Raw genomic sequence first — 22,700 nt, 5'->3', positions numbered from 1 at the left:
TCCTTAAGGACCTCTCAGAAACACTTCCCTTTTAGGGTTATAAATTATCCCAAATCCTAGGGCACAAAAGCCATAAAAGCTGCTGGCTAACCAAGCTACAAACCCCTGCGCAGAAAGTACTACCCTAACCTGCCTACCTCAGCCTCATTATAAGATCATTATAAGATCATGACTATGCATGGGAGTTCATGAAAGACTGAGTTCTGGGTAAGCACATGTGCAGTAGGCAAAGTGTTATATAGCAGCCAAGCATCAGTTAAGGTGACCTCGCATAGGGATGATCTAGGACCTCCCATAGGGCCCAAATATAAACAGAGCTTCCCATTTCTGCATTGTTACAACTCTCCTTGCTGAAAACCTGGTCCTCCCTTGGGGCCTACAGTCTTATCTCTTCACCTCCCCAATTCCACAAGGCTGTAGCATTACTTAGCACCGCCGATCTCCTTATAAAATGTACTTTCAATTAATCTTCTTCTAAATCTCATCAACCTGTAATTCTTTGCTGTGTCTACAGGGAAGAAGTGAGGGACAACAAACAAGACACAACACTACAGGACCACCATCCTCCCCCCATGCTGCTGGAGTGACACCAGATTTCACATCACCCCAGCGGTAACAACACCAATCTTAAAACCAAGGAATCTCAAAAAAGTTGGATGCAATAAGAAGGAAAATGGAAGAGATGCCGTTACTGACTGAATTGTAATAAATGAAAAGCAAACATTTAAGTAACATAAAAGAAACTAGAAGAAATTACACTTGTAAACTTCTACCTGGTGCCTAAGTTTTGGGGTTTTTTTTCCCCTTTAAAATCACATACCATTGTCTGAAAACGTCTATTTTCAAGGCTAGAGTTTTGCTTTCTTCCTACTTGATACATTAATTTAATGTAGCATAAATTGTCAATTACAGCAGTAGTGACTGCTGGACACACTTAAGAAGGATCCTAAGGCTATGTTTCATCTTGGTGAAAAAGCATTTTAATAAGGTAAAAGTTATGTGCATATGACTGATAAGTGATCATGGGTGGCACACGAACAAATTAAGGAGAAGGATATAGCGGAAAAGGGCAGGCTTGGGAGAGTTTCGAGTCAAAACCATGTTTCAGAGTTATTAGATGAGAGTCCCGAGGTAAATTAATTTCTCTCTAAATCTCAGTTGTTTTGTCTACAAAATTTCAGCAATATTATCTTCACTGTAAGGATATTTTAAAGGCTTAAATGAGATTCCTACATCTGGAGAATTGTGCACGGTGTAAAGAGCCATCTAATACTAGCTTCGCCTCAATTTGCACTTGTCTGTACTGGTGAACTTGGAACATGCATAGTAAAGCAAAATATGTTGTATATAACCCAGTTTTCTTTCTGGTAACCCACAAGCTTCTTTCTGTTCAGAATCTTCTTTCTGGTAGTGTCCAGCCACCATAAGATGAGGTCTACTATGACTCGATTTCTCATCACCGAATGATAATGTCTTCTATTACAAGAGGGTCCAGGGACTTACTCTATTTTCCTTCTCTTAAAAAAATAAAAATAAAAAAAAAAAACAGGCATTGACCGGTCAAGATGGCATAGAGCCTAGAGGCTTTGTTCATCCCTCTTGTGACCATACCAAAATTGTGATGAAATCATGGAGCAAACAGCAATCAGAGTTGCCTAAGGTCTGAATTAACAGAAGCCCTACCTAGGGAGAGAAATAAGAAATCACTCTGCAACAGTAGGAGGCGGCAGAGACGTGAGACTGCCCAGTCCCACACGGGCTGAGCGAGACATAGGCAAAAGCAGTTGCAGCCAGCAGCTGCAGACTTTCTCCTTAAAGGGGCCGCGAGCGTGACCAGACTTACACGGTGAAGACTCACTCTCTCTGAGCTCCCGTGTTGGGGTGGCTGCTTGAGGGTGGGGGCAGAGAGCGCAGAAACATACAGAGGGACACTGAGTGTTAGGACTTCCAGGTGAGGGCCAGAGGGGCAGCTTTCTCCCGGGCAGAAGTGCTGGCGGTATCCATTGATCCTTGGTTGAGCCCTCTCTACTCCCAGCATGTGGACACTGTGCTGCCAAAGCTGATATGTCATCAAACCGGATAACTGAGATAGTGGAGGACACCCAATCAGAACAGCAACAAGTAAAAAGAATCCTAAAAAATGATGATAATTTAAGGAGCCTCTGGGACAATGTCAAGTGTAACAACATACACATCATAGGGCATCACAAAGAGAAGAGAGAGAGCAAGAAGCTGAAAACCTATTTGAAGAAATAATGATGAAAAATTTCCCTAACCTGGTGAAGGAAATAGACACACAACTCAAGGAAGCACAGAGAATCCCCCAAAAAATGAACCCAAAGAGGCCCACACCAAGACACATCATAATTAAAATGCCAAAGGTTAAATACAAAGAGAGAATCTTAAAAGCAGCAAAGGAAAAGCAGTTATTTACCTACAAGGGAGCCCCCATAAGACTGGCAGCTGATTTCTTAAAAGGAACTTTGCAGAACAGAAGGGCTTGACACAAAATATTCAAATGGATAAAAACCCAGGATCGACAACCAAGATTACTTTATCCAGCAAAGCTACCATTTAGAGTTCAAGGACAGATAAAGAGCTTCCCCGATAAGAAAAAGCTAAAGGAGTTCATCACCACCAAGTCAGTATTACAGGAAATGTTGGAGGGACTTCTTTAAGGAGAAGAAAAATATTTATCAAAAGTAGGAACAAAGAATGGCAATAACTACATATCTATCAATGAGTACTTCAGATGAAAAAGAATTAAGTGCACCAATCAAAAGATAGGGTGGCTGAATGATAAGAAAACAAGATCTTTACATAGGCTCCCTAACAAGAGACTCACTTCAGATTAAAAGACACGCACGGACTAAATGTAAAGGGATGGAAAAAGATATTGCCTTGATGGACCTAAAGGGTACTGTGCTGAATGGAATTAATCAGATAGAGAAAGATAAAAGTCATATGATTTCATGTACATGTGGAATCTCAAGAACAAAATGAACAACAACAAATGAGAACTCATAGATATAGAGAATATTTGAAGGCTACGAGATGGGAGGGGATTGAGGAGTCAGTGAAAAAGAGCAAAGGGATTAAGTACAAATGGGTAGTTACAGAATAGTCATGGAGATATAAAGTATAGCATAAGGAATACAGTCAATAATGTTATAATAAATATGTATGAGGACAGTGGGGTACTAGATTTATTGAGGTGATCACTTTGTGAGTTATATAGTTCTCTAATCACCTGAAACTAATTTAAGATTGTATGCCAACTATAATTGAAAAATAAATCATTTTAAAAAAAGGAACAGCCATCTCCGTATATTACAGAATTATTTGTTTATCATGCATAATATCCTGAGGGTATAATGATCACAGTTTCTTTGTTCAAAGATATCCCATTAGCCAGCCAATTATGGTGGTGATCTGTTAGTCTCCTTCACAACCCAAATGTTCCCTGCTCTCCAATTCATATGAACCTTTAAGAACACCATATGTTCAAATTGCTTCACTCTGTACTAAGTCCCTTTCCCACTATTATCCCCATCTGTGTAACTGCATGCTTTGGGGAATGGAAACTTGACTTTTCGTTGGTTTTAAATCCAAGTTACTGCCCGGTTTATTTACATATGCTTAATTTAATTGCTTTCTTCGGGTATTTGTTTCATGTTTACTTGACTAAAAATCTTGGTGAAAACAGTCTGTTTTGAGAAAATGTGGAAAGTTTCCAAGTCTCTCATCTTACTCCTAGTTTGCAATTCTAAGGATATGACCATTTATGTTTCAGTATGGTTGATAAAACATAGCCTATATTTGTTCCTGCGTGATTGTGGAATAGTTTTCAGAGTCTACGTTTCCTATAATTATCTTATCTTCCCTTTATTTATGCCATTGAGCTTAAGTGAGGAAAAGACCTAAAGTTTTTTAACAATTAAAATCTAATTAATTTTAATTAATTTTTGGCAAAGGGTTTTCTGAAGAGGTCTGGCAGGAGAACACTTTGTCATTGTTCTACAATGGAGTCATTTTAATAGAATACTTTGTCCCCCATCCCTCCTTTATGAAAGGAGTTAATGATTTCATGAATGATACTGGATCATCCTGCTGCAGTATATAGCAAGTAATAAGAAAATATGGAAGCATATTATAAAGCTATTCAGCCAAACTTCTTCCTTTTTAAAGGCAAAGTTTTTGCTATGTATTTCAGAATACGCGATTTCTAAGAATAGAACGTGGAGGACTTCACAAAGTCATTCTAAAAGTGAGGATCATACGAGAAGAATTAATTTCCCCACACTTCTCAAACTGGGGCTCCACAGACACTTCTCAGGGAATGCCAAGTGAACACAAAAGCTCAAGGTAAGTATGATGCATCTCCTGTGAGTGTTTATTCTATTTGAAATCTTGGGGGGAAGAAAAATCAAGCAATTGTAAAAAATTTCTTTTAAATTAGCACATATAGATATATTATTGAACACAGTTTTTATGATTAGACATGAGATGTCAACAATATTCCAGAGCGGTGGTCAGCTCCCTCCCTGTGTAATGATCTGTTGTTGCAAGGAAAACATGGCCATTCTCCACTGTCGCTACTGTTACCTTGGCAGAAATGTTTTATAAAATGTAGCCTTATATAATTTAAGTTTCACTGCATTGTTTCTCTTAGCAAAGCCTATTTAGAAGGTTTTCTAGAGGCAACATTTTTGACCATAAAGAAATATATGTTAACCCCTATCCACACACATATAAACAATTAAGAGGAGAGGTTGAAAAAACAACCACAGATATTGTACACTGCCTTTCGTATCTTATCACTGACATGGATGTTTGCAAATAAAGGGCAGGCAGTGATCATTACACAGACATGTCAAGGAAAACCGACATCAATTCGTACATATAAATTTTTAAACCTACTTTATTGAACTACATACTCAAAGTGAATTGGGACTAAATCACCACTTATTATAATGAAAGAGAGAGTAATTGGTACCTGAATTGAGGAAATTCTGAAATGATGTCGTGCATAGGTATTCATAAGGCATTTGAACTAGGTTAAAAGGCTGAATATATCATTCAGATTACCAGCACTTTTTTTTTAAATATAATATTTAATTTCTCTGGTAAAGTACAATTGCTTTGTGGAATACAACATATTCTTACACAACAATTTTCATTCATTAGAACCTCAGTCGTTGGGAATTAATGATAATTTGGACTATGCTGTACTGAACTGAGCTGGGCTTTTACACTATTTACCAAAATTGTAAAATTGCCACACAAGATTTCAGAATGATTGACTCATATGAAGAAGAGACATCATTGATATTTTATTGCCACCATGTCAAATAATAACACATGCTAGTTACGCAATTAATTTTGTCCAATAATATGACTTGGCAGTAATTTCAAAGTTTTCATCTCATGTATGTAAACTAGGGATGTAATATATTTCTAAAGGTGGTTATTTGTGTTAATTTAAACGTTTCTATACTTCATAATTTCATTTTCTAATTAGTCAAATAGATGTAAGTTAGATTTACCAAAAATACTCTGACATCTAAATTCATTCATAAGAGAACTGAAGTAATAAGTATCTAGCATCGCTACATTTATAGCCTCTTGGACTGAACATGTATGTAGACGAAGCTGTAGCTTGCCCGTTGTCCGTGTACACTTACATATAATTTTGACTAATAAAAGAAAACTAGACAGAAACAGGTAAGCAAGAGTATATTTCAAAGACATTACTTTTTATTTATATTCCTCTTGTTATGGACTGCGTACATGAAATATTTCTTAAAACTTTTGGCGTCAGTCAACTCACGCTATTGCCATTCTCATCCCCTCTACGCCCTCCTTCTCTTCTTCCTCTTCCTCTTCCTCCCTATCTCCCCCCACCTTAAAAGAAAATCACTTTAAAGATATATGTTGCTAAAAAGTAAATCAATGAATAACTGAATAAAACAACCAAACACTTAAGGTGCTTAGGGAAAAAACCTGCTTTGCGTTTTCTGGATTAGCAGATCAACATACACTTAGTTCTAAATCTCCTATAGGGGGAGCTGCTGCACTACTGAATGCTGAAGACCCGTCCTTCAGTTAGATGTCTACAATTTTAAGCCTATTTTACATAAATAGAAAAGAAATACTAAGGGCTTATTAACATGTAATTGTGGAACACAATTTTTTTCTTTCTTCACAAAGTCTCAAATGTCAAGTGAATGTGTCTAAGGAAGTCGATACTAAAATCTGTTGGTAACACACGGTATTTTTTGTTTTGTTTTATTTCGGGAAGAGCATAGACCAGGTGTCAGGGCAACTTATTAAATGTGGCTTGCATAATACACGAAAAGATAGACAAATTTACAAAAGAACAAAACGATACAGTTTCAGAGGAGTGAGGGGCAAAGGAGCAACCCCATTCCATTCTTCAATACCAGTAACAAGGGGAAATATCACAAAACAATACAAATTTTAAAGATTTATGTCAAAACTTAATGACTTAAAGTTGGAAATGTAGTTTTGTAACACATGATCGAATCATCACGGAGGGGTGAGACGAAGTAATTAAGATGAGATTTCTCGACTCTTTTTTTATGCTTTTTTTATGCTTCTAAGAAGCACCAAGCTATAATTCACTAAGTTTAATTAAATTCTGATAGAAACCTCAGTGTCCTTATTTCCCAATTCTTAGCTAAGAGTTATGAATATTAATTGTTTTCAATTATTGTTTTCAAGAGAATCTAACAGTCTAAATTCAAGTATAAATCAATTATTAGTAAAATATATACATACCTTAAAATATTAGAGATTTTTTATGAACTGAAATAAAATAATTTGAATATCGATGCAAAGTTCCTAGGGTTATACAAAGTATTAGTCAATAAAGACATTAAATCTAGCAGAGTTGTGCTTAAGCAATAAAATTATACCTTTTGTAAATCTGAGCATCTAAATAAAAAATATAGTGAAGTTTATGGAATTTGCTTTGTTAGTTGCTTTTCCAATTTACCCAAAGAATTGTAGATTTTTTAGTAGATTTCTTATTTGAACCCAAGTATTCACTTTTATAATCATGATTTAGATAATAGAGCTGGTTATATTACAAAAGTTTAAATATTTAAAGTGCTTTATACCTGGTTGATTTATACAGACTCTGAATATATCTTTTACAATATTTCTCCAAAGCTTTATTTTCCCTTTTATAGTCACTAAATTCAGTGCCTGAATCAAGCTCATAAATAACATAAATTATTGGTTAGTACAGTTGCTAGAGCACTTTTTGCATGCTAAAATCTTAATCATAACCTTTATAATGTATAAATTGACAGAGTGAAAGGGCTAACAGGTTTTTTTTTAACCTCAACCAATTTTTAGTAATTAGTTATTCTGAAATTTCCTAAACTGGTTATAGAAGACAATAAATTTGCAAGTTTTTAGCAATGGCACAGCATGATTCCTATTGAGGATCTGAAAGAATATAATATGTACACAAAGAAAACTGAGTTTGTAGCAAAAAAATTTTTACAGAAATGGAAAACTATATTTTTATAACCTTCACAGGCTCAGTTTCACTGATATAAAGAAATCTCACTGATATTATTTCTCTGAAACTGAGATGTATCAAAAGAAATAGTGAAAGTTTATAGGATAAGTGATTATTTTCATTTAAAAGGCTGTTTTATGCTACCTTCCATCTTTGGAATTTCGAAGTCTTTATTATGTGAACTGACTTGCTGAATACATTTTGTATGCATTCAACCTGATTTGAAACAAAAGAAAAAAGTGAAATCTGGGGTTAATCAATTAGTTAATTTGAAAAGTAATATTATTAATTAATTTAACAACATTCACTGAGCATTATGCCTGGCACTGTAACAATTCCTGGAAATAAACAAACAGTCCAGTGAGATACCCTGTTTGTCCTCCAGTGGGTAAGTCTAAATACAATAAAACCTAAAGATCTGGATAGGAAAAAAGAGAAACGTAAAACTCAGAGATCCCGGTAGAGAGACAAGGAAGAAGAAAGGAGTTCAGAGAGAACTTCCCAAAGGCAGCGCATATTGAGATACTCTGTATAAGTGCAAATATAAATGAATCCCTCATCATTCCAATGAGACATATACACATGTGCATACAATCATGTAAAAAATATATTTAAATATCATATATATATATATTTTGAAATATTTCTTTATTCCATTCACATTTAATGAAATAATCTTATTAAAAATGCTTCAAAGCCAACTCCAACATCAATGTCCTCCCATCACCCTGACCCCTTTTCTGCATCCTCTAACACAGTGCTCTAGAGTATATATTCACCACTTCAGTATGCTACTTGCAAAACAGCCCATTTTCTGAATCTGTATTTGACATTTTTTTTTTTAACACCTACAGCACCTGGTCTTCCTAAGGTGGTCTCCCATCCAAGTACTAACCAGGCCCGACCCTGCTTAGCTTCCGAGATCAGACAAAAATCAGGTGTGTTGAGGGTGGCATGGCCATAGACCGTATTTGGCCTTACTATTAAAAAATTATCCTGTTGGCATACATTCATGATCTCACAAAAGAACTCCTACTGATAATTCATTTCAAAGGAATCTTGAAAAGACTTGTTTTCAGTGACATTTGATAATTTAAATATCAATGTATGAGATAACTGTTATCTATATTTTTGGGTGGAGCACTGCTAAATCAGCATTTTCCAGAGTTAAGGAGTACTTAAAAACGTTCATAGTGTCAAATTTGGGGGTAATATTAATTTGAGCTTTTTGGAAACTTTATTTGCTGATATGCAGTGCCAACTTACATAGAAAAAATAACAGGTGGCATTTCTCCTCCAAAGTCCCTCAAGAAATTAAAAAATAGAACTACCTTATGACCTAGCAATTCCACTTCTGGATATTTATATAAAGAAATCCAAAACGCTAATTCAAAAAGACATATGCACCCCTATTTTCACTGCAGCAGTATTTACAGTAGCCAAGATATGGAAGCAACCTAAGTGCCCACCAACAGATGACTGGATAAAGAAGTTGTGATACATATATAAAATGGAATATTACTTAGCCATAAAAAATGAAATCTTACCATTTGTGACAACATGGATAGACCTAGAGAGTATTATGCTAAGCAAAATAAGTCAGAGAGACAAATACCATATGATCTCACTTATATATGGAACTTAAAGAATAAAGCAAACAAATAAACAAACAAACAAACAAAACAAAATAGAAACAGACTCATAGATATAGAGAACAAGCTGATGGTTACCAGATAGGAGGGGGTTTGGGGGACTGGGTGAGGAAGGGGAAGGGATTAAGTAGTACAGATTGGTAGTTATAAAACAGACATGGGGATGTAAAGTACAGCATAGGAAACATAGACAATAATACTATAATAACTATGTATAGTGCCAGATGGGTACTAGAACTATTGGGCGGATCACTTCATAAATTATATAAATGTCTAACCACCATGCTGTACTCTTAAAACTAATATAAAATAATATTGAATGTCAATTATAATTTAAAAATAAAAAAAATGAAAACTACAAACTTTTTTATTTTGTTTTGTTGTGAAGCATTTTATGAGTGAGGCTGTGTGACACATGTTACAGTAAAGAAAGCCGTGCTTTATATCTGCTGATACAAATCAGGGGCAGTAAGCACTGTAAAGTGTAACATGTGTAGTGACAGGACATAAAACTAGAAAGGTCCTTGGGGCTCTTGTACACAATGCCAAGGATTTGGAACTGTGTGGAACTGGCACTTAGGTATAAGAGGTGGTGGAAGTGGGGCTGGGGATTTCTATGACATATAATAGATGCACGTGGTCATTATTCAGGCAATATTGAGGAGTTACACTAATAAGATTAGGTTGAGTAATCCATTAGAAACATATGTCTACATCTATCGAGTTTGAATCCGTTTAACATTTTATCTCAAAATGATTTATATATTTTGGACTAAGCAAGCAGAATGCCTTGCTTTTAAATAGTCACACAATGCAATTGCCATTCCGGAATCACGGATGAAGCCACAGCTATACAGTGACATTCTGTGATATTTTTAAATAAGTATATATACACATTCTAATACAGATTGCTGGCTTTTAAACACTTTTCTTTCCTTGAATGGTGGAAGGACTAACATGAACATTAAAAGAATTCTCACAACTAAATTTGCTTAAGAGGATGAGGTAACTTCTCTGCCTGCGAATGCAGAGTTGCAGTATGAAATATTTAAGTGCTTCACTGGGGAAAAAGAGAAAGTAGGAGAGTTATTTTCATTGCTCAAGTTCTGAGAATGTGTTAACTATTTAGCGGTCCCTTTCCCTTTCTTTTTTACTTCCCTGTTTTCCTCTCACATGTTCTTAATTTCTTTTCTTACTCATTTTTCAAATCCAACGTACAGGTGAGTACAGAAAGAGGTGTCATACTAAAGAAAGATATTTCCACATTTGCAGTCTAACTACTGCAGAAATCAAAGACATTTCTTTGTTAGATTATATTCCAGCCTTTAGTTCTGTGCCATTTATTCCATTCTGCTTATAGTCTCATCACTCTTGAAATTGCTCTCATAAAGGTCACGTTGACAAAATCCAATGGACGTGTCTTTGACCTCAATATCAGAGCAGTACAGTAGTCCCCCCTTTATCCCTGGATTTGTTTTCCACAATTTTAGTTACCTGTGGTCAAGCACAGTCTGAAAATATTAAATGGAAAATTCCAGAAAAGAACAATTCATATGTTTTAAATTGTGCCCTGGTCTGAGTAGCATGAGGAAATCTCACGCCGTCCAGCTCTGTCCCACCTGGGATCATCCCTTTGTCCTGCATCTCCATGCTGTATACTCTTCCCTCCTTCAGTCACTTAGTAGCCATCTCGGTGATCAGATCGACTGTCACAGTATTTTAGTGCTTATGTTTCAAGTCACTCTTATTTTACTTAATCATGACCCCGAAACACAAGAGTAGTGATGCAGAAAATTTGTATATGCCAAAGAGAAGTCGGAAAATGCTTCCTTAAATGAAAAGTTATATATATATAAGAAAAAAAACAATATATATAGGGTTCGGCATTGTGTGTGGTTTTAGGCATCCACAGGGGGTCTTGGTATGTATCCTCCGCGGATATGGGGGTAATTACTGTATTAAGTTGATCACATCTACTGGCTTCTACGACATTGCCCCCCAGTGCTTTTCCTTGAACCTAACCGACCACTCCATCTCAATTTCTTTGGCTGATTCTACCTTCTATAAACAACCGTCAAAATCTTTATAAGTCCTAGTAGTTTTATCTTGCAAGATTTACAGTTCTGAATCTCCTTTGATTTATCTCTCTCTTTGATGGGTCCTTAACACTCCTGAGCATCAACTGAGCTTTGAGTCCCTTACCTGACTGGCCTCCCGCCTACTGACAAATTCCTATTTTGATGTTTGGCACAGTTTAACTACCCAGTGCCTGCATTTACATCATTAGGGGAAAAACTCTCATTATTTGTTTTTATCTATTTTTGACATGGTTTACATATAGAATGAAACAAACTTTTTCACACAGTATAAAAAATATTTGGGATACAATTTGAGTGGAAAATAGTGAAAAATGTTTTGTAAGAAGACATATTCCAGTTCCTTTCTCTTCACGTCCCTCTGAGGCTCCCACGTGGTGAGTTGAGGGGCCTTCTTTCGGGCCTTCTATATATCTCATGGGGGTCACTGGCTTACGAAGTGGTCTCCTGGCTTCTTTGAGATACAAACAATAAATGAATATATCTAAAGTTCAACAGTTTTTCCAGTCATTAGCTATTGTGTAATCAACCACTCTAAAACGTAGTGGCTTAAAACATTTAGTTTGCTCACAAATCTGCGGAGTAGGCAGGGCTTGGCAGGGACATCCTGTCACTGTTCCATGCAGCATCGGCTGGCGCAGCTCGAAGGCTGGGGCCTGGCACCATCTGAAGACACATTCCTCATACGTCTGGTGCCTGGGCTTGCAAAAGCCAAAACCTAAGGGCTGGACCGATGAGGCTCCTACAGCTTCTCTCTCTACTCTTTGTGGCCTCTCCACAAAGTCTCTCCAGCATGGTAGCTTCAAGGTAGCTAGACTTCTTATATGTCAGTTAGTCCCATGGTTCCCAAGACTGTGTCCCAAGGGAGTCTTACAAAAGCCATATCTCTTTCTAGCTTCAGAAGTCACATAGCATCACTTCTACTTCATTCTTTTCATGGAGGCAGACACAAACTCCTCCCTGCCCACTGCCCCAGCTTCAAGGGGAGTGGAAAGAGACTCCACCACTTGATGAGGATGGATCAAGATTCTAGTCATTTTAGCAAAGTATAATCTGCCATATATTTGTAGCCGAATAACTTTTTTTCTCTTGGTCCAAATAAAGTCATTGCCACATATAGTCGTATTATGCTGAATATGGTATGTAAATGCTTATTGTCTTATAAATGGGTATTTTGTTTGGGAAAACTGATTAGATAAATATTGCAATGTAGTCCGGATTGACACAAAATACTATCCAGGACCACAAAATAAATATCTTAGAAGTAGAGGCATCTAAAGCAATCCAAGAGATATAAAATGATGATGATTTTAGTTTGAAAAGAATATATTTGAAAAGGCTACCTACCCTTTTAAAGCTCTAAATGGACATATTCTTTTCAACAATTGCAGAAGTAGCCAGAAGGCTAAAAGCACTCTTCAAATACAAAGTATACGATCTAGAAAATGTATCATTTTTATGTCATTTATATTTCATGTTTAATTTAAACCTCAATCAATCACCCTTTCCTAATTTGAGCTATCCATTTCCCCCTCTCTATATCAAGGTCTTCGTTTAAAATATAACCCTTTTTTTTATAATAGATGATTTTTCTGAGTAAAATAACTTCAATTATAAGACTAAAGGAAGGAAGTTTGAAGTTAAACGCTTCAAATAATTCCAGTCTACGGCCATGCCATCCTGAACAAGCCTGATCCCGTCTGATCTCAGAAGCTAAGCAGGATCGGGCCTGGTTAGTACTTGGATGGGAGACCACCTAGGAAGACCAGGTGCTGTAAGTGTAAAAAAAATAATAAGAAGAAGAGATTGTAAGCTGACAAGGTCCTTGCAATTTGTGAGGTCAACCGAGGGTTGCCTCGCCTTAAAAAAAAAAAAAGAAAAGAAAAGAAAAAGAATTCCATATTAAGTACCTAAGAACAGGAAATAAAGGTTGCTGACACAACAGAGCAGAAGAAAAAATATCAAAGAAGAATTTTGTTTAAAAATTACTCACCCCCTGATGATATCTGCATTAAGTTGTAATTTATCAACTGTGACTCTCCACTATCAAAACAATCAACTGAAAAATAAATCATTTTATCACGTGCATCATCTTAGGAGAATCACCTCTAAAAAGTTAGCAAAAGAGCTGCCTTGGATTATCTTCTTCAAATAAATACCTCAAATAAAAGTGGCAGAAGCCCTTTCCCTTTCTCTTTGCTGAGCACATACTCAAATGCACATCTATTTCTCACTGCTCACTGGCTTGCTTTCTCTGTTGCTTACACAGCTAAGAGCATTCAGTCTTCTTTCTCTATAATGTCTGATTTAATCTTGAGAGAGTCCTTCTTGGTATCCAATAAAACATAGAATGGAGTGTAGATGGTATCATGATAAGAGGCTTCTATCTGCTGGAAAGCACGAAGCAGAGAAATGTTTTAAATAGAGAGAGATATGAGAAGACATACATTTGCTCCCTTTGATAACTCAACCAATTAAATCTAGAGATCACAGTCTCTCGTGCATTAAAACAAACATTTACACCTTCTTTTTATCTCAGCCAGTCTTCTGAAGTGGGGAGGGTGCCTAATGATGCAAAAATGTGTCCTCAGCTGGGTACAATTAATGCATCAGAGGCCTCTATCTTTAAAGCTGTCCACACACTAACCTGAGTCCGAGGCAGACTCTGCTGCTCCAGGAAACAGGTTAGCTAAGCATCTGCTCAGAAGACTCATCTTATCTCCTGTGTGGGGTCCTAGGGGGAATGGTGGACGTTTAGGAGGAGAGAGTATGAGGAAGGCCACTTTAGCCTTTTGACAACTTAGCTCTAGTGGATATAAAATTGTATCATGTGATACCTTAATTTTAATTTCCCTAATGCAGTTGATGATTCCAACATTTGAAGGGGGTCTAAATCTGTTATGTGCTCTTACTTCTGTTTCTATCTTATTGCAGCTTGTTTCCTTGTGTGGTTATAAGGTTATATGTGGTTGAAGGTAATGATAGGAATCTCAAAGACCAAAACATGAATTCAGAGGCCAAAAAAACTAAGCTAGGATATTTTCTCCACCTTTGAGGATGTTTGCTTAACATGGAGTCCCAGATTGTACTCCTCTATCTTATGGAGGACTCAAGAGTCAAACTCCTATTCTAAGCACTGTATAATTATACACTTATAGTTTATTTCAGCTCACTGCTCCCCTTTTTCACTCTCCTCCCCATTGAAAACCCCCTCATTTTTTGTTAAGTCAGCAATGCATTAAATAACCTATTTGTTGCGAAATATTATAGACCGTTGTAAAAGGGGAAGAAAATCTATGAATGCATAATATATTTCTTAAAGATCATTTTCCCCATTTCTACATTAGAAGCAAATAACAGAGAAGGATACAGAGAAATAATATAATTTACAGTAAAGTGTTTCAAAATGGTTCCAGTACCTAGAGAGTGACTCATGCATCTCTTTGGCCAAAAGGTGGCAGCAGCGATTATCTCACTATGATGTTTTAAGTCCCTACAGCGAGGTTTCCTCTTTCTGCTGATGCCAATAGGCAGCAACAATTCTGTCATATCCCCCAGAAGTTACTGCTGTTGTTCATGCCTGCCAAAGGCAGTGTTTCAGCCGTTGGTGCCTGCTGATGCTTCTGTCATGTTGGCTAATGCCTGGTTTTGAGAGCGATTATGTCTGAGATGAGAATATCTCCTGTCATTGGCAAAGCCACTAACACACCAATATCATCCTTTGGAAGACATTTCATTTCTTCAGGAGAATCAAAAACTGCTAGAGCAATGCATCTGTTATTTTTTTTATTAATTCAATTTTGGTTTTCCATTTGTTCTCTGATTACTAGGACTTATGCTAAGACTTAGTCAAGAGTTCGAGAGGTTGGCAAAGAGCACAATTTAAGTGGCATATTAACCTCTCCTTGTAAGAGCTCTCTTTGCCTTGAGCTTATTATGTATGCTTTTTTTCTCTTCTCATTGTATTCTCTCACCAAAAAGCTAGTTGATAAGCCTACTATCCTTTAGATATGCACAGATATGAGAAAATCTAAGAGTCATTAAAGCTTTGACTCAAGTATCACCCTATGTACACATGAATGCCCTTCTAGTTCATATATGAATGCCAGTATGCGTGCAGTATACTACATGGTTTTTCAGAAAGGTATACCAAACTCCATTAGACTATATTGCATTGCAAGTTCATTGCTCCAATTTATACTGTTACAGGCATTCACAGCTTTAAATAAAACCTGTACTGAATTCCAAAGATGTCTTTGAAATTCCATTAAATAGATAGCCTCTTATTTCAAATTTTCTTCTAAAATTTCATTTGTTTTTTAAAAATTACCATGAACATATATACAGGAAGCACCATACCACCTGGTTTTATAGCATATAATTATGATGTGTACTTGTATATATACAGCCCATAAAGTTGTTGTAAAACCCAATTATCCATATTAAATTTTATGAGCAATTGAGAACTTTTTTAATTAATTAAAGCAATTTAATAGCTCTTTAAAATTGTTTCATTTGTTGAGAAAAATAAATTTAGCTTCCCTACTTTACTGAAAATGAGGATCACATGTACGTATAAAATAATTTAAATTGGGGATATTGAAATACACGAATTTTAGTATACTTCAATGTATTGAACTAATGTAGATTTGACAAATAAAGAACAGTTTTTACTGCTTCAATAAACAGCACAATCATGGAAGTTTTATCTTTTAAAGTAGCAAGTTAGTAGTAATTAAAAATGTGCATTAGATGAATAATAGAGTTCCTTTTGAGAAAGGGTCTTCATATGTAACACTCGCTTAGATGCTAATGTACAAATCTCCTTCAGGATTTTCAGATAAGGCAGTATAAATAGCACACACACTCTCATCCTAAAATAAAAAAGCAAAACTCATGCAGCTTCACGAAGGGAAACCATTCCAAAGCAAAAGATTAACATTAAATATGGGGAAAGAAAAATGATAATTTCAAGGTTTCCAATAGAATATACATGACAGTGGCTACACAACAGGATGACAAGGGCATTAAACAGTAATTATTTTCGTGATATCGTCTTTTTTAATAAAAATTCAATTTTGTTAACTTTCGTGTTTTCAAAATGTCCTTTCCTTTTGGTTTTCTTTTTTTTTTTTTTTTTTTTTGCTACTCTGCACCTGCAGAAGCCGCCCACTGTCCTAGGCTTCAAGGCTCACCCAAGGCCCTCCTACTTGTCTGGCTTGGTCCATGCCACTGACTGCCAGCCACGGCCAGGTGTAGGCCCAGTGCTCCAGCACCATCCGCTTTCAGGACTAGTTGATTTGGGAGGGGAGTTGTTACATACTTAGCAGATTCCAACTTCCATGGCCACTGTCCTGTGTTTACATTCTTATTAGCTAGTTTATTTTTCATCTTAATGTAGTAAATGGATTATATATAATAATCTACATACATATATATTTAAAAATTAATAATGTTAATTTAAGGAGGGAAAATCCAAAGATAAAAACACACTAAAAGCAAGAGAATTAGGGGTTTTTTTTAAAATGAGCTTTTAAATTTTCTTCTGTATTTTACCACTACAGGCTATGGGCTGGTCATTGGGCTAGAGGGTAGATGAACATCCTGTAAGCTCTAACCTATTTCTTACACATTTCCACTGTGTCCACTAAGGCATTTATATCCTCAACCAATTTTTCTCAAATTGGTTTTATACTCCATTGAATTATATATTAATAATCATGCAGTTAGGACTTTCTCATGTGTAGAATATTTTCTTTCTCCCTTTAAAGGTTTTTTTTTTTTTTTTTTTTTTTGCATAGGTTTTGAATATTCAGGCATCTGCATAAGAGTTATTTCTTCCTTTCATTCCCAGTTAATTGAGTTAACCTCCTTGCAGTAAGATCCGAGGAGATCTAAGAACTCTCTACACCCCTACTTGTAAATATAATAAAAATTCTAGTCTGTGGAATGTATTTTTGAATTGTTAAACCTCTGTCTGGAACACCAGTTGGTATCATTACAGCCTACAAAGAATTTGCAAAGAATAAGACAAATGCGCTGGAATAGTTAATATCACAAAGCTCTCTGGACAAAAGATAAATGGTTGTAACAATGAAATCATTTTTTCCTGTCTTTTCAGACAAAATACTTTATAAACCCAACCACACCTCCTGCAACTGGGAATATTGTAGTGGAAAGGAAAATGAATTGGTGGAAGAGAAAAGGTCAGGTCCAGCTTAAAAAATCATTTTGAAAGCTTTTTCTTTGAGATTTACTTGATCTGGGAACTAGCATCTTCTATGTACAATGGATCCTAACATCCTATTTACCAAATGGTCTCCATTTTTAACATACATGATTTCTGGAGTCTAGGATTTATGGCTAGGGGTGGGGACGTACTGCAGGTACAGCAGGAGTTGTCCCGCTTTCTATTCACAAAATTCCTCCCTGGCCATTTTTCAACATGATTTTTTTCTGGGGCTAATAGGTGATGAAAACAAGCTGCTCATAATATAACTCTGCAGTAACAGGGCTTGTTCTCTGTGCCTAACAGCAGTTCTGGGATTAGGAGACTATGCCAATCTGCAAAATATTCCCTGAAAATGATCCCCTGGCTTTAATATTAAAGTGTCACATGAGGATATACATTTGTCTCTATGCACATAGGTTTCCCCACGCACACCTGATTTTTTTTTTTTCATGGTAAAATACACATAAAATTTACAATTTCAACCATTTTAAGTGTACAACTTAGGGGCATTAAGTTCATTCACAATGTTGTACAACCATCACCACCATCCACTTCCAGAACTTTATCATTCCGAACAGAAACTACTTACCCAATAAAGAATAATTGCCATTCTCTCCTCCTGCCAGCCTCTGGCAACCATCATTTACTTTCTATCTGTATGAATTTGCCTATCCCAGATACCTCGTACAAGCAGAACCATATAATAATCGTCTTTCTGTATCTAGCTTATTTCACTTAGCATAACAATTTTAACTTTCATCCATGTTGTAGCATATATCAGAATTTTATTCCTTTTTAAAAGATATACATATACGCACATGCATACAATACACACACACACCACATTTTGTTTATCCATTCATCTTTCAATGGACATTTGGATTATTTCCACTTTTCGGCCACTGTGAATAATGTTGCTATGAACATTGTGTACAAATATCTGTTTGAGTTCCTGCTTTCAATTATTTGGGGTATAAATTGCTGGATCATATGGTAATTCTATGTTTAACTTCTTGAGCAACTATCACACTGTTTTCCCTAGTGGCTGCAGCATTTTACATTCCCATCAGCAATGCACAAGTGTTCCAATTTCTCCACATCCTCAACAAAACTTGTTAATTGTCGTTATTTTTATAATAGCCATCTTAGTATATTTGATGTGATGTGTACACAGTTTTTGAACTTTCTCACAGTTTATAGGGTTTATAAAGTTTTAATACTAAGGTATGTATTACTTTTCTCCGTCAAGTTACCTCATGAAACACCTACTATTTCTTGAATACCCATTTTATTAATATTTGGTAATTGAATGTTACCTCATTTGGGGTCACATTCCCTTCATATTACCTGAAGGATAATAAAGTAACTCAAGACAATTTTCACACATTGATTTGAATAGGAAAATATGTTCCATTCCAACAGGCAGGGAAGAGAGAATTTAAGAACTATGAGGAAAATCACGGAGACAGAGCTAAATAAGACACCTAGAAAAAATATACAACTATCACTATGCCTTTATATCTAATATTTTAATAAGTCACAACTACTAAAAGAATAAATGTAATAGTAACTTTATGCTTAGTAGTATAACAATAAAAACCATTTAGATTTTTTTCTTTTCTCTTAGATTAACACAGTAATCTTCATTTGACATGTATTTGGATCCCTATTCATTGTGTTGAGGACATAGCTGAAGCCAAAATAAATGTTTTAGAACCAAGCTAAAGAGGAAGCTGAAAGATTCGGAGGAATGCAGTCCACATGGCCCCACGGTGGCAAGAATCGAAAAGGGGTAACATTAATGGAAACTATCAGATCTAGCAGCTACCCGTTTCAAAATAGATTACGTCGGTGGCAATTCCTTCTACTTGATGCTTCCCAGTGGCCCTCTCTCCCTAGCCTGGATAAAGAGAAAAGGGAACCAGGTAGGATATGGGGCATTTACTACAACATGAAAGTTCGATAATAGAATGCAACCAAGGAATGCAACCAGGAGAGCGTATTCTCCCTAACTCTCCCCCAAATCTGGGTTCCTTCTAATAGTATTAGTAACTGTGATTAAAAGTCTTCTTCTTATACATAAAAATAAAGATGATGTATTTAAAAAGAATGTTGTAAATGTTGAAGTTCTGTGAAAATATAAGGTACTCTTTGCATGTTTTAGAAGGTGATATTTTATATGTAAGGCATTCTTAGAAAAAATATAAAGCACTGTAAATGTTACAGAAGTATGTTTTATAAAAAAGAAATGATCATAATTTGTGATGAAACTGAGCAATCTGCTTTAGGCTAAGTCTTCCATTGTCAAAACAAGAGCGTATACAACTGAAAAAACATATATAGCATTAATTAATTTAATGAGATTTTCTATCTTAACAAATTAATCTATATAAATATACATTAACTATGATCATATATTCTAATGATAAGGTAACTGATTTCTATTATTAAATGATGTTTTACCTAATATTTAAGTCACTTCTTTATTTATGTATACAGTAGTATCTATTCTGCCTTGAAACAAAGCCTACTAGATTGATTAGGCCTCCTCTCCCAAATCTACCTTACTTTAATTTTCAAGGTAATTTAAAGTCAGTTTGGAAATAGTATGTTGCCATAAAATGCTAATTGCAGTTGGATACTGATGATTGTTTTTAAAGCTGTCTTTCCCTGTGGGATAGGAAAAGGAAGCAAGCAATTGATTTTCTTTTGACTTTGCTACTTGATAACAATTGGAAAACAGGTGGGGAGCAAATGAAGTCACAGATGCTTTAAACTTGGCATTGTGGGCATTCACTGTGGACACCAAACAGCTCTGAGGATTGAAACTTGTATTTATAATGACTAGTCTCTTGAAAAGTATAGACATAAACATTTGATTAGGCAAGAGCCACCAACTGACCTTTCTTTATACTACTTGAACTGTAAGAACATTAATTATAAAACTTCTAGAATCTCTTTTATATATTTCATCTTCTCATATCCCATGAAACTGATAATCGAGTCTGATATAATATCTAGAACAATAAATGCATAATATTAGCATGAGAATAGAAAAGAGATATTGGAGATTCTAGAGCATTAAAGGGAGTGGATAGCTGTGCTCGTGGCAACTTGTGTTTTCTTCTGATTGCTTTATTGATTTTTTTTTTTTTTCAGTGAAATGGAATATGACTGAGGATAATGGAAAAGGAGTTACTGGGAATGTGAAGAGAAAGAAGAATTATAAAGTAGCCCCCTAGGAGAGAATGGACTAGGGTAATACAGTGTGATTGCTGGACACAGCATGAGGATCGCATAAAGGGATTGACAATGAATTTAAGTGGGCCTAAATGCCATAGTATGAGATTTTCTCCAGCTCTATTTAACTATGTGGGTGCCATCAAGAACTAGGCGGAAAAGTGAATTTAATCAGCTATACTGTGTCCGAGACAGTACAACTTCATGAGAGAAGGGCAAGAGATTTGAGAATCTATGTAAGGAAGGAATAATAATGATCGAGCAATGGAATTTAAGTTGGACTTAAAAAGGAAGTGAAGACAAGAGGGACATAAGAAACATAAAAATATTATAGAATTAATGAATTGAAGTTACGGTCATGGTTGAGTTGAGGGATTAAATTGAATGACAGCAGGTGATAATTGGAGGGTGCGTGGCTTGAACTGGGATTCTGAAGAGATTATATTTCCTGATAGTAACAAATTCTATGGCCATTAGTTTCTGATTAAGGTATGACAGAAAAACAAAATCATTGGATAAAAAAAGCTAAGGGACTGAGAGCTGAACATTTGAACAGTCATCAAAATGGATATTGGAATTGGATATCAGCTATAATTATAACAAAAGTAGTATACCAGAAAATGTCTATGAACCAGGAGCTAACATAGTTGAATAACAGGCATGAGCCAAAAGAGTTGCGTGGATGGCTGCAATGAGTAATGGGTATTATATCCTGATGATGTGAGATTCAAAAATTGGGGTACTTTAGGGAAGAGAGAAGAAGAATGGTCAGGAAGCAGCAATGAAGGTCAATCCCACTTGTGGGCAAAAAGGTAAGAGGAGTATAGGAGCATAGGAAGAAAACAGCCACCACTTAGGAGGGTGACAAGGGAAGCAGTATTTTGAGGAAAAATTATTAATTTCAGTTTGAGCAAAAAGAAGAAGGAAACATTTTTCTCTTTAATGAGGTATAATTGACATATGGTATTGTCTTAAGTGTACAATATAATAATTTGATATTTGTATACATTGAGAAATGATCGGCACAATAAATCTAGTTACTATTATCCACCACCATCACTGCATTTAGTTAGCAATTCTTTTTCTTTTCGTGTGATGAGGACCTCGGCAACTTTCAAATATGCAGTAACGGTATTATTAACTATAGTTACCACGTTGTACATTATTTTATAACTGGAAGTTCGTACTTTTTGACCCCTTTCACCCACACTCCATTCCACCCCTCCCCTCTGGCAACCACCAATCTAATCTGTTCTCTGTATCTACGACCTTGGTGTATGTTTGTTTTGTTTTTTAGATTTCACATATAAATTATAAGGGTAGGGTCCAGACTTGGCTGACCACTCACCTGCTCATTTGTTTGTAACTCTAGCCTGCCTATCTGTTTCAACTCATGGACCCAGGGTATTTACTCTTTGGGACCAGCTCTGAGTCTGGGAAGGAATTCTAATATAATGAGATTAACTTCCCCTTGAAAGTTAAAAAAAGTAATCTTTCTCTTTAAATAGCTACAAAGTCAAGTGTATTTCTTGCAGATTGTGTGTAAGGATTGTTACTCAGATCTAGTTTCTGGATTCTGCCCATTCATCCATAGTTTCCATTTTTACTTAGGCTACGAGACAATGTGCCTGAGTTCCAGCTGATTGGTCCTTATTCTCTCAGCCTAATGTGTCTAGGTTCTGCTATTTCATCTCTTATACCCTGAATTTAATGACCCTAGACTGCTTCTTCATGACTCTAGTAACATTTTTTATTTGTCCCCTGATCCTCCTAGTGTACAGGACTTCCAAGACACTATATATGTCTCTTCCTTTCTTTTTCAACATATTTAACCCGACTCATAGCCTCTAGCTCTCTTAGTGAGTGGTGAGCTCTGTCGCCTAACTAGTCGAGTCTCCAAATAATATGAAGCAGTACAATTTCCTATG

The 22,700-nt window shown here is 35.9% G+C and overlaps 1 non-coding gene and 1 pseudogene across 1 annotated transcript; one reads left to right on the top strand and one right to left on the bottom strand.

Annotated features, from left to right (window-relative positions):
* Positions 1-8,397: 8,397 nt before the first annotated feature.
* On the bottom strand, positions 8,398-8,518 carry LOC112478986 (annotated as a pseudogene).
* A 4,444-nt stretch (positions 8,519-12,962) lies between these two features.
* Positions 12,963-13,081, top strand: LOC112478982. Its single transcript, XR_003046013.1, has one exon. It is a non-coding gene; the product is annotated as a 5S ribosomal RNA (ribosomal RNA).
* Positions 13,082-22,700: the final 9,619 nt, after the last annotated feature.

The sequence above is a fragment of the Pteropus alecto genome, unplaced genomic scaffold (genome assembly GCF_000325575.1).
Source record: "Pteropus alecto unplaced genomic scaffold, ASM32557v1 scaffold454, whole genome shotgun sequence".
Taxonomy (NCBI): Eukaryota; Metazoa; Chordata; class Mammalia; order Chiroptera; family Pteropodidae; genus Pteropus; species Pteropus alecto.
The sequence above is the reverse complement of the archived record's forward strand: the minus strand, read 5'-3'. Positions and strand labels throughout refer to the sequence as shown.